We start from the raw sequence: 12307 nt of genomic DNA, 5'->3' as shown, positions 1-12307 counted from the left end.
TGTAGGTTAAGTATTCAGGACTTTGTAGCAACTTGAGAGTAGTATTTTTTTTCAAGGTGGGGACGTTACACAGTATTCTAGTAAAACTTCAAGTTTGTTAAGTATTCAGGACCTTATAACACCTTGAGAGTAGTATTTTTTAAGGCGGGGACATTATACGATATTCCAGTAAAGCCTCAAGTTGATTAACTATTCGAGACGTCGTATCACCTTGAACGTATTATTTTTTGTTGTTGTGAAGTACACAATTTATACTCTTGTGGGAAAGGAGTGACATGGAATTTAGTCCCGTACATTAAGGATCATCATCTTACTGCAAAGGGTAGTACCTCTTTAGGAATTTTGTATTTAATTAATAGGACCGATCCTTACGCCATCTGCATCAACTAGCTTGTAAGTACCATGTGAATATGCTTCTTATACAACATAAGGTCCATCCAACTTTGAGGTAAACTTGCTCCTAGACTTCCACTGTCTATGTTTGCTACATGATTTACGGGGCTTGAGTTAATATGAACGCGTCCCCATATCCATACTCAATACTACTCCCAAAAATACATAACTCATACGTTTTTAAAACAACTTCTTCTCTGGTTTGAGGTAATTGCTCAAACTTAGTTTTAAACTCTCTCTTGGAAATCATATTCTCCTCTTTACTAAAACTAGCCGAAGCCTCTGTTGGAAAAGTCAGCTCCAGTTTTTCTCAAAATGTGAATACATTTGTAACTTTTAGGGAATACTTAGTTCCTATATAACTTTTGAGAAATGAATTCAACTCTTTTACTCTTTATTTAACTTGCAACTTAACTCTTAGGTAATACATACTTCTTCTATAAATTTTGGGAAATGAACTCAACTCTTTACTCTTTGCTTAATTTGAAACCTGTGCCTTAAAACAAAGCTAAAATGTTTATTACAGACTCTTGAAAACTTTAAGAACTTACTTTGACTGATTTCTTAACTTTAAGACTTGACTCTCAACTTCTTCGACTTTGATATGAACTTTCTTTAAATTGGATTATGGATTAAAGGTTCATGATCTCATGTTTATGGATGATTTAATGATGTTTAGATGTACCTTATAGTGTTAGAATCAACTTGAGAATGTAGGTACATCACATAGAAACTAGTTAAAAAATATAGGGGAAGAATAGGGTGAAGTGGCCTACTTGGCGCTTTGAGAGGCGTGGGGTGCCAGGCCCTAAACTTCAGAGGCCAAGCTGGGAACTCTTGCTGGCACGACTCTCTAAGTCCCTACGGACAGATATTGTCCTGTAGGGCTATAGGAGGCATGGCGCCGCAACATTTGTAACCAGGTGTTCTAAACTTTTCTCCTTAGGTTTTTATCTCTAAACCCTCTTACTCCCATGGTTCTTTCCCCATACACTTAGGACCACTAGTAATCTCAACAGCCAATAGATTTAACTCAAAAAACAACTCATAAACATGAATCAAATCAACATTAGGCATTCAATAGCTCCACCAATAAGAATTCAATAATTTTCTTCAAGAAATTCACTCATAATTTATATAATATCAATAAGAAAATTGGTACCTTGATCTATATCTCCTCCGGATTCAAAGAGATGTGGATATATTTTATTTCTTATCCTCTTTAACTTCCCAAGTATCTTCTTCAACAAATTGGTTCCTCCATTGGACTTTGACTGATGCGACCTCCTTTGTTCTTACTTTGCAAACTTTGCGATCTAAAAATCTGAAATGAAATCTCCTCATAGGATAAGCTATCCTCAATCCCAATATTTTCAGTTGGGACAATCAATGAAGGATCGCCCATGAATGTTTTCAACACAGAGATGTGAAACAACGGATGAACTGTTGTTATCTCTTGTGGTAGCTCTAACTCATAAGCTATATTGCCAATGCTTTTGGCTATGTGATAAGGTCCAATATATAGGGCACTATGTTTCCCCTTCTTACAAAACCACATAACACCCTTCATTGGTGAAACCTTCAAGTATACCAAATCATCTACTTCGAACTCTAACGACCTTTGCCTAACATCTGTGTAGGAATTTTTGACGACTCCTTGCCGTCTTCAATCTCCCTTCAGGAATTTTTAAAAAGAAATGATGATAGTTCCTAGTAAGTCTGTACTAGTGCATATCTCACAATCATATTTAAACTCATAGACAAAGACCAATAAATTCTTCAAATACAAAGCATATACGAGAGGTCTTATTCCTTCACTTTTCTTAAATTCTTTCCATCACAGAAATATAAAATACCTTGAACTCTTCAATACACCAAACTCTTTTTCCTTTTTCTGACTTTCTTACCAGTCTTATCCTTTGATCAACAACCCATGATATTTTCCGCTTATTCTCTACATCAATACATTATGTGAAACCCCCTTAGGTATAACAAACAAAAGTAATCAAGTTTACCACTAAATTATTTTTAATTCTTCCAATTGCTTCATACCCAATGAGATCGATCATTTCTTACCTTACCAATCTATATCTTGATAAAACACCATACCAAAAACCTAAACTAATCGTGAAAAATTTGAATTTTGAATCTAACTATGTAACTCAATCCCTTTATCTATCAAAAAATCTACAAATATATATCCTCGATAACAAGCTCAATATTCAACAATCGCAAGTTCCACAAAAAGGCAATCACTATATCAGCAAAACACAATATCAAGTTTACTAATGATAAGTATGTGCAATATAATGGAATGCTATGTCAAGTGTAATGATGCATGTCTGACCTAGTGATACACACCCGCTGTCGCTCACTCCGGGACCAATGGGGGATATATCTGTCCATAAATCTGTCGCGGCGCACGACATGACCCTCGATAATAGTAACCATCGCAGAGCACAATATGTCCCTCGAAATATAGTATCCATCGCGACGCGCTATACGTCCCTCGAAATATAGTATCCAGCGCGGCGCACGATACGTCCCTCAAAATGGTACATCCTCTTAATTACTCATTCTTTCTCAATGCACATAACACTTGTCACAACCAATGCCTCAGAGTAATGAAGATGAAAAATTCACACAAATAATGAGGAGATGACCATTTTCATAACATTACACAGTTCACAACCACACAAACATGAAATCACATCAACAATGATGCAACAAGCCTTCAACCCTTTCTCAACACATCACATATAAATAATTAATCACATTGCCTTTTGTTATCCCTTTTTTTCCATCATTAGAATTAATCAATGTGGAAAATTCAACCCATCACCGATCCCGTTACTCCCAAATATATACCACAAGAAAATACATGCATTTCATACACTCAACAAGAGTTTTGAAATCCGCTTGCCTCAAATACTCGAACAATCACTCAGGAATCTTCCCCTTTCGTTGAACTTCCAACTCAAAGCAATCTATTCACATTAATAATCACAATATAACAACACTCATATTACTATAGGTCTTGTATAAATCCAAGAACTCACTTAAAATATATAATCAAATACCTAAGTTTCAAGACTAGAGTTTAGTGTCAAGATTTCCAAACAACATAATTTTAATGATTGTTATATATCACAATACACCCACTATTTAATACATATTTCAATATATCAAAACATGAATTCTAATATGATAATTGTATAAAAATAATTAAAGCCTAAATTAATTGCCCAACACACCAATGACGGACTGCAAAACTAATTGCTGAAACAATCTAATTTCAATGTTCCAATCAATATTCCTCGTTCACTATAAATAATCCTAATATTGGTCTATGATTAGGAGTAATCATTGTCCAATTATTGGACAATACTACTTCACATAATTATAACCCCACGTTCAGAACATCAAACCTATTTATCAATTTTTTGATTTCTTTATTATTATATTTTCTTCCCACTAATAAATTTTGGTTTCTTTTTATTCTTTAACAAACAACTATGCTAATAATAATAATAATAAAATATTTCTATAACATCTATCATCATATGCATATATATAAAACAGTATAAAGGTGAACGCAGTTACCTTGATGACCTCTGTTTTTTTTGTGTCCATGTGCCATCGATGCACGTTAATTTCTTTCTCTTTTTCTCTTATCTCCTTTTTATTTTTAAATAAAATAATTAGGTATTTAAGTGGTAAATTTTACTAACTTAATTTAATTATATGGAATAAATGGTATAACATCTTAAATAAATGATATTTTAGTTCATTAACTATCAATTAAGTCAATTATCCATAATTACCCATCAAATAATTAACTATAGTCAATGAATAGTTCAAAATTATCAAAAACGACCTCCAGAGTCATTACATTCCTACACCGCAAACACGGCACTCAAAGACCATTGTTGTTCCCAAATGAACCCCTGTTTGGCTGACAATTGAGCGAAAAACTAAACCTATACGTAGAAGCCTTTAAAAATGAACAATCAAAATCAATTAAATATATCTTATACAAAAGTCAAATTTGAATATGAATAATAATAATAATGTTTAATTGAGAATATGTCTTAACATATTGCAGAAATAAAACAGTTAGCTACTTTTAGAATTTTTAAAATTATTTATTAGAGTCCTATATGACTTGAATTTACAGATATAGTTAGTAGCATATTTTTGTATTTTTTAGTTAGAAATTATATCTGTAAATGCAAGTCTTTGGATTATTAATAAAATAATTTTTTTGATAATATAGTAGTATTTTTTTGTCAAAGTCTTTTTCTATTATTTTCTTAATTTCTTTATTATAAAACCAACAAGTGGTATCTAGAGCCTTCTTCTTGATGGGCTTATGAGTTGAAAAATGGATTCTGAAAATAGTTTTTCACGAATGAACCCTCCTATTTATCAACTACGGGATGTGACTTGTGAGATTGAAAACTTAATTGGAGGCTCTTGATCTTTGGGAAGCCGTGGAAGAGGAATATGAAATCAATCATCTTCCAAATAATTCCACCGTGGCTCAAATCAAGAGTCACAAGGAAAAAAAACTATGAAGTTGAATGCAAAAACAACTTTGTTTGCTGCTGTTTCAACAATTGTTTTTTAAAAAATCATAACTCTCACATCACCAAAAGATATTTGGAGTTATCTAAAGAAAGAATATGTTGGAGATGAAAGAATACGAGGAATTAGAATATTTAATAAGGGAATTTGAACTGCGAAAAATGAAAGAGTCAGAAATAGGCAAGAATACTTTGACAAATTGCTTGGTATTGTCAACAAGTTATGATTACTAGGCACTGAATTTAAAGATATAAGAATTTTTGAAAAATTTCTTGTCAGAGTGCCCGAAATATTTGACGCATGTATCACTACCTTGGAAAATACACAAAATTTGTACAAAACTACCTTGGCATGATTGTTAAATTCTTTGCAGGCTCAAGAACAAAGGAGACGTATGAGGCAAGATGACATGGTTGAAGGTTAGTAGCCAGCCATAAAACTCAAAGCAAGGGTACCTTCTCAGCACTATAGAAAAATGGACATCCTCCATATAAATGTTGGAAAAGAATAGATGCATAGTGCAAGAATTGCAAACAAGTTGGTCGTGAAGTTGTGATTTGCAAAAGCAAATTTTAAAATGATGAAATAGTTGCCCAAGTTACCACTCAAGAAGAAGAAGACCACTTATTTGTGGCAACTTAATTTCAACCAAAAAATCTTATTACTGAAAGATTGATAGTGGTTGTACAAACTAGATGACATATGAAAGAAATCTTTTTAAAGTGTTCATTCCTATGGAAAATAAGAAAGTCAAAATTGGGAATGGTGATTGTATTCCTGCAAAAGAAAAATATTTTATTTCCATTAGAACAAATTGCGGTACAAAAGTAATTTCAGATGTTCTTTATGTGCCTGATATTGATAAAAGTTTATTTAGAGTTTGTCAGTAAATAGAAAAAAAGAATTTAAATAATTATTTGGAGACAAATAATGTCGAATTTTTTATTCTACTAGGCAAGAAATTTTACATGTTGAAATGAAAGGTAAGAGCTTCTCATTTAATCCAACAAAAGACGCACACAAGACTTTCAATACAAAGGATGAGTTAACATATTTTTTCACAAGGTCAATTTCAGATGAGACTACAATCTACAATTCCTGATCCAAGGAGTGTTGAAAATATATTGCAGTATATTGCAGAAATAAAATAGTTAGCTACTTTTAGGATTTTTAATTATTTTATTAGAGTTCTATGTGACTTGAATTTAGGAATTAGTTCTTTTATTTGTTATTTGAATTTACTGACAAGTTAGTACCATATTTTTCTCTTTTTTAGTTATAAATCAAATCTATAAATGTAAGTCTTTGAATTATTAATAAAATAATTCTCTTTGATAATGCTGCAATATTTACTCTCTCAAAGTCTTGCTATGTCATTTTCGTAATTACTTTATTAAAACATTAACAACTTCTGAATACAAAAGAATCAATTGACTCAATGACTTTGTCTATATATGGAGCCTCTACTAACTAAATAGAGGTTTGGGACAAGACTCATGACTACCTGGCTAAACAATCAATAATGACTAGAAATTAAATAAACTATACTATCTAAATTAGAGCCCATTGGAAGTGAGGAGGTCTCACCAAATGCAAGTGGAAAGTGATCATACTAAATATATGCTATCAAGAGTACCTGAAACTGCATCATTAAATTGTGCAGCGTCAAATGGTGTCAGTACATTGAATATGTTGTTTTCAATCTGTGTTACAAAAACCAGAATTACTGATTATAATAATTTTTTCTAGAAACACGAAGTAACTAAAATTTATTAAATCAGTAAAAGTGATGAACAAGAATTTAATTCACAATAAGAAAAACTAAAATCTGTAAAACGTACCCGAATCTGGAAAATTTTTTAAATAGGAAAAATATCAAGTCCACTGAACTCGCAGTGTCCCCTTAAGGAAATTATTCCCCTCTAGTAACCGAGGTTTTATTTGGAATACAACCTCGCAGGGTAAAATGATCTCAACCACCAGAGTGTAGATACCAAAAACTCTGGTGTCAGCGAACCAATTAACAGTAGAAAGTACACGAAGAAAAGTTTGTGCAGAAGAAGAAGAAGAATATCATAAAATTCGTAAGGCAATATCCTAAAGAATGAATGGTATTTATAGGCAAGAAGAATAGGTTCCGAAAGGTTGCAACCCTTTTAGAATCCACACGACCTTTAAATGAAGTTTTCAACCTTTCAAATGGTACTGACTGTTCCTAAAAGTTTCAAACTTTCAAAACAGTTATGGTGGGAATTTTAATTAACATGGGAAAGTTCCAAAAAATGGGTCGCGCGCAGATCCGAGTAGGCTCGGGTTAATCAACTAAAAAATTAAAATATTTCGGTCAAATTTTTTAACTTAAAACGTCAAATTATTAATTAAAAACATTTCTGGCCTTTAATTTAATTAATTAAATAAATAATCAAATAATTAAAACTAACTTTGTCCAAAAAATAATCTCTTGACCGATCATTTGCCAAAGCCGTATCCGTATTCGTATCCGTAGCCGTAGTCGAGTCGAGTGACGACGGCGCTAGGGGGGTCCCTCTTTCCAACCCTTTTAAGAATTAATAGGAGTGTTTCTACATTTAAACTCTCCTAATTTTACTTTCCACCACCGATGAGGGACAAATGCCTTTTTTCATTAAAGCATAAGATGACTTTTCAAGTTCCTCTCCCCCCCCCCTCTATTTCTCATCAATTCTTGCAACATACCCAAAATATGTACGGTATGTAATAAGACTGAATGAAATAAGTTAATGAACTCAATGTAAAGCATGAACTCAAAGTAAAGCATGAACATGTGGTTAAGTCGTTAAATCTCTATAGTGTGATATGCAATAATAACAAAATACAAATATATTTTACTTTTCTTGGAGAGTTCCTTTAACCGAAAACCATCACTATGAGCCTCCTGATAATACAATATCTAGCCCATGTTTCCAATCATCCTATACCTTTTTGGAGTATAGGACAACAAAAGTTAACCTATGAATCCATCTGAAAAGCACTCAAAAAGGCTGTGAGGAGTCACTCCAATCAACGACATGATTATATAAAGGCTTGTTATATAATTTATGGGTTTTGAAATTGTCAACTCTTACCCAAATCGGTGCTCAATACTGTTGACCATATCATATATGATTCTAATATATACGGGATAATATTCTAATTTAATTAAGAATAATCACACCCTTGATATTGTGCAAGGTATTGTATAATATGATATTCTACTAGTATCATGCTTATACCTTTGAATATAAATAGTGGATAGTTTATCAATTGTAAAGGATAGAAATACAAAATAGTTTTCAACTCTTTTTTATCTATGATTTCTCATTTTTTATCATGGTATCAAGAACCTAATTTTTCCTTCCAAAAACTAGTTTAATTTTCTCCTTGTTGCCTTTTCATTTTTATCACCGGATATCTCTTGTATTTCTGATGGAGTCACATTCTCACGACATTTTGTCTACCAAATTTAATGGAAAAAATTATCTGATGTGGGAATTTCATTTCCAGATATTTGTTCAAGGGAAAAACTTGTTCAGAATCCTGGATGGATCTACAACTGTGCCAACTGAAGACGAGGAAAAACAAGTTTGGAACGCTAACAGTGCTCTTGTAATTTCGTGGATCCTCAATTTTGTACATGCAGATGTTGAACTCAGTCTGCGTCTGCTGGCAGCAGAGATGTGAAAGTATCTCAAAAAGGTATATTCTGAATGTAATCATGCTCGGGATTATGAGTACAAACATACTCTTTCAGAATACAAACTGGGAGATAAAGACATTCCAAATTATTATTCGGGACTAAACGTAATTATGTCAGAACAAGAACAAAGCTTTGGAGAATTCCTTTGTTCCACAAGCTTCAAGGAAGTTATGTTGGAGAGGAGAAATACCCGAGTTGTGAAATTTCTCATGAAATTGATCCCTTACTTTGAGCCAATTATAGCGAACATTCTTAACGGAGAAAATCTCCTACACATCGATGAAGTTTTTGGAGAACTCATTCGTGAGGACACACGCATCAATACTCTAGCATCCATGTCTTCATCCTACACAATTTACGCGACTATGTATACATCAAAAGGTACCCATAAATTATTTCCTCATAGCTCATTTAAAAAATCTGGACCACAATGCTTTGAGCGAAAAGAGTATGGCCATATTGCATGATATTGCAACAAAATATATGTAAGAAATTATCATAAGAAGCTAGGCCATATGATTCTTGAGTGCAATAGATGCCCAAACACGTGTCAAAGCAAAAAAAAAAGCGTATCAAGCATATGAAGCTTATGTGAGTCAAGTAGAGATCATACCATCTTATTTGGATGCGAAATCTCTTCAAAATATGATACAAAATTCAATTGCACCTTCTCTCCCCAGGGCTCTTTCCAGTGCTCTCATTGTTGCCTATACGGGTAAGAATTCAAAAGTTTTGCATGTAGATTCGATTGTGTCTAACCATATGTCAAGAGATACCCATAATTTACACTTTATATCAACTCCATCAGAAAATCATCTTATTTTCACAGCCAATGGTCATACTTTACTTGCCTCTAAGATTGGAAAATCATCTTGCTTTACTAATGTCCTTTTTGTCCCAAAATTTTTGTTTATCTCATTTTGGTTGACAGTTGGTGATACAAATTTGCCTTGTTATTTTATCACATATTGGTTGTGTGGTTCAGAATCTGGAGAACGGAAGGTGATCACCGAGGGTTTTAAAGTTAGGATAATGTTCCATGAAATGCCTCACCATGCATGTTATTTGTTGCCAGAAAAGGAGACATCCGTAACTCGAATAAATTGCGGTACTTGTGGCATCATCGTCTTGGACATCCACATGCTCAAAAACTTTCTACCATGTCACAATATTATATTCATTTGAATAAGAAATCATGAGTTTTGTCATCAAAATTTCATTGTGAATATTGTGCTAAATCCAAAAGTCATAAACTGTCTTTTCCTTGTAGTACTATTTCATACAACTCTACTATTGATTTGATTAACACTGATGTATGGGGTCCTGAACAAATTACATTTAGGTTGGGGTATTGATATTTTATTTTGTTTATTAATCATGTATCTCGATATACATGGTGCTCTTTTTTAGAAACAAAAGTGAAGTTCCTAAAATCGTACAACAATTTGTCACCTATGTTGAGTCTCATTCAATAACTGAATTAAAATTTTTTTATCTGATTCGGGTGGGGAATACATGAAGTTAGAAGTCATAGATTTTCTAAAAGAGAGAGCCATAACTTCACAATAGTGTTTTTCATAATCACTGGAGGTAAACGGGGTTGTAGAAAGAAAAAAATAAGCATGTTCTGGAAACCACATTAGCTCTTCTTGATACATCAAATGTTCCTAAAATATTTTGGGTTAAAACAATCCAAATTTCTGTCTATTTAACAAAGAGACACACCATTACCATCAACAAAGATGATAGTCCATAATCCATTCTTTTTGGTAAACTACCACATTGTTCTCATCTAAAAGTTTTTTGTAGTGTGTTTTTTGTCCATTTACCTAGACATGAACAACATAAATTATCTGCTAAAGCTATGAGGTGTGTTTTCATAGGTTATAATGATGTTCTAAAGGTCTATCTTTACTATGATTCTTCTAGACGATAGTTGCAGGTTTCCAAACATGTAATTTTCTTCTAACATATATTTACTTACCCTAATACCTCTTCAACAATATCATACTATGTCTCCTTTCTCAACAAGTTTGAGAATCAGCATGTATAAAGTCCTACATATCCCAATAAAGACCCTAATGGAATTACTGATGATCCTGGTCAATTAGACGCATTTCCTACGAATAATTAAGGTAATAGTACTTTGTCACATAATGCATTGAATACAACCTTCACTGATTTGACAACAATGTTTATTCTGATGGTGAACATGTATTAAGATACCAAATAAATTTTGTCATTCTCAAGGTAAAACATCAGCCCAAAATTGATATGGATACTCTCAGGTAGATACGGTCGATCATATGCTTTATTGCTACTAAGAATTCTATTTTTATCACAAGTTCTTACCAACATACATCAAGTCATGACTGCTGGAAAAAGGAAATGGAAGAGGAACTTTTGTATTTAGAAGAAAATCATAAACTAGATTTGATATCTCAACTGGTGAAGCTTCTGTTATTGGGAGAAAATGGATTTATTCTGTAAAAATGAAGTATGACGGCACATTGGAGAGGTACAAAGCTCGACTAGTAGCTCAAGAATATAAAAAGAATATGGTTTGGATTTTGAGGAGACTTTTTCTCGTGTTGCAAAGATGACGACAATTCGTGTGTTGCTTAGAATAGCATCCATCCAACGATAGGAAACTTCATCAAATGGATGTGAAAAATGCATTTTTGCATGGTTAACTATATGAGTTTGTATGCCTAAAGCTTCTCCTAGGGTATAACCAAGCTCAACCTGATATAGTTTATTGTTTCCGGAAATCTATTTATGGTCTCAAGCAAGGAATACGTGCATGGTTTGAGAAGTTTCAATCTACTATCATAAATAATAGATTTTCTCAATGTGTTTACAATTATTCTTTTTTCATCCGGCACTCCAATACAAGTATGACAATTAGACTATTGTATGTGGATGATATGATAATATACGACAATGATGCTTTTGGCGGTTGGAGGTTGAAAATTTGTTGGATGGTATCATGCTAAGCTAAAGGAAGTATGCAAAGGATCTTGTCACACAAGCATGTCTAAGTGATCAGAAAGTAGCTAGCGAACCCAGGGAGATCAATGTGATGTTAAAAAATAATGATTGTAACCCTATTGCAGAACCAACATTGTACATGAGTCTCATTGGTTGTATAATTTATTTCACAATAACAAGACCTATCATCTCTTATCAGTTCAAGTCTTGAGAAAATTTGTTACAAATCCTTGCCAACATTATTTTTCTGCCCTCCTCAGAATCATTCGCTATGATTGGAGTACAATTAATCGAGTTCTTTCTTTCATTGAAATAATGTCATCTCTAAATCTCGAAGAGTATGCACATAAAGATTGGAAAAGATGTCCAAACTCTTGAAAGTCTACGACAGGATGGTGTATGCTAATCAGATCATCACTTGTCTCGTGGAAATGCAAGAAACAACCAAGAATTTCAAAATAATTAACGAAGGAAGAATATAGACTAATGTCGGCTGCTTGCTCTAAGATTTTATGGATACGCAGGTTGATGGAAAAACTTCATATCCCTATTGATGGACGCACAACATTACATGCTAACAATAATAGTGAATTAAAAATAACAACAAATCTTGTCCACCAT

This window comes from Solanum lycopersicum, chromosome 9 (assembly GCF_036512215.1).
Source record: "Solanum lycopersicum chromosome 9, SLM_r2.1".
Lineage (NCBI taxonomy): Eukaryota > Viridiplantae > Streptophyta > Magnoliopsida > Solanales > Solanaceae > Solanum > Solanum lycopersicum.
This window is presented reverse-complemented; position numbering follows the sequence as displayed.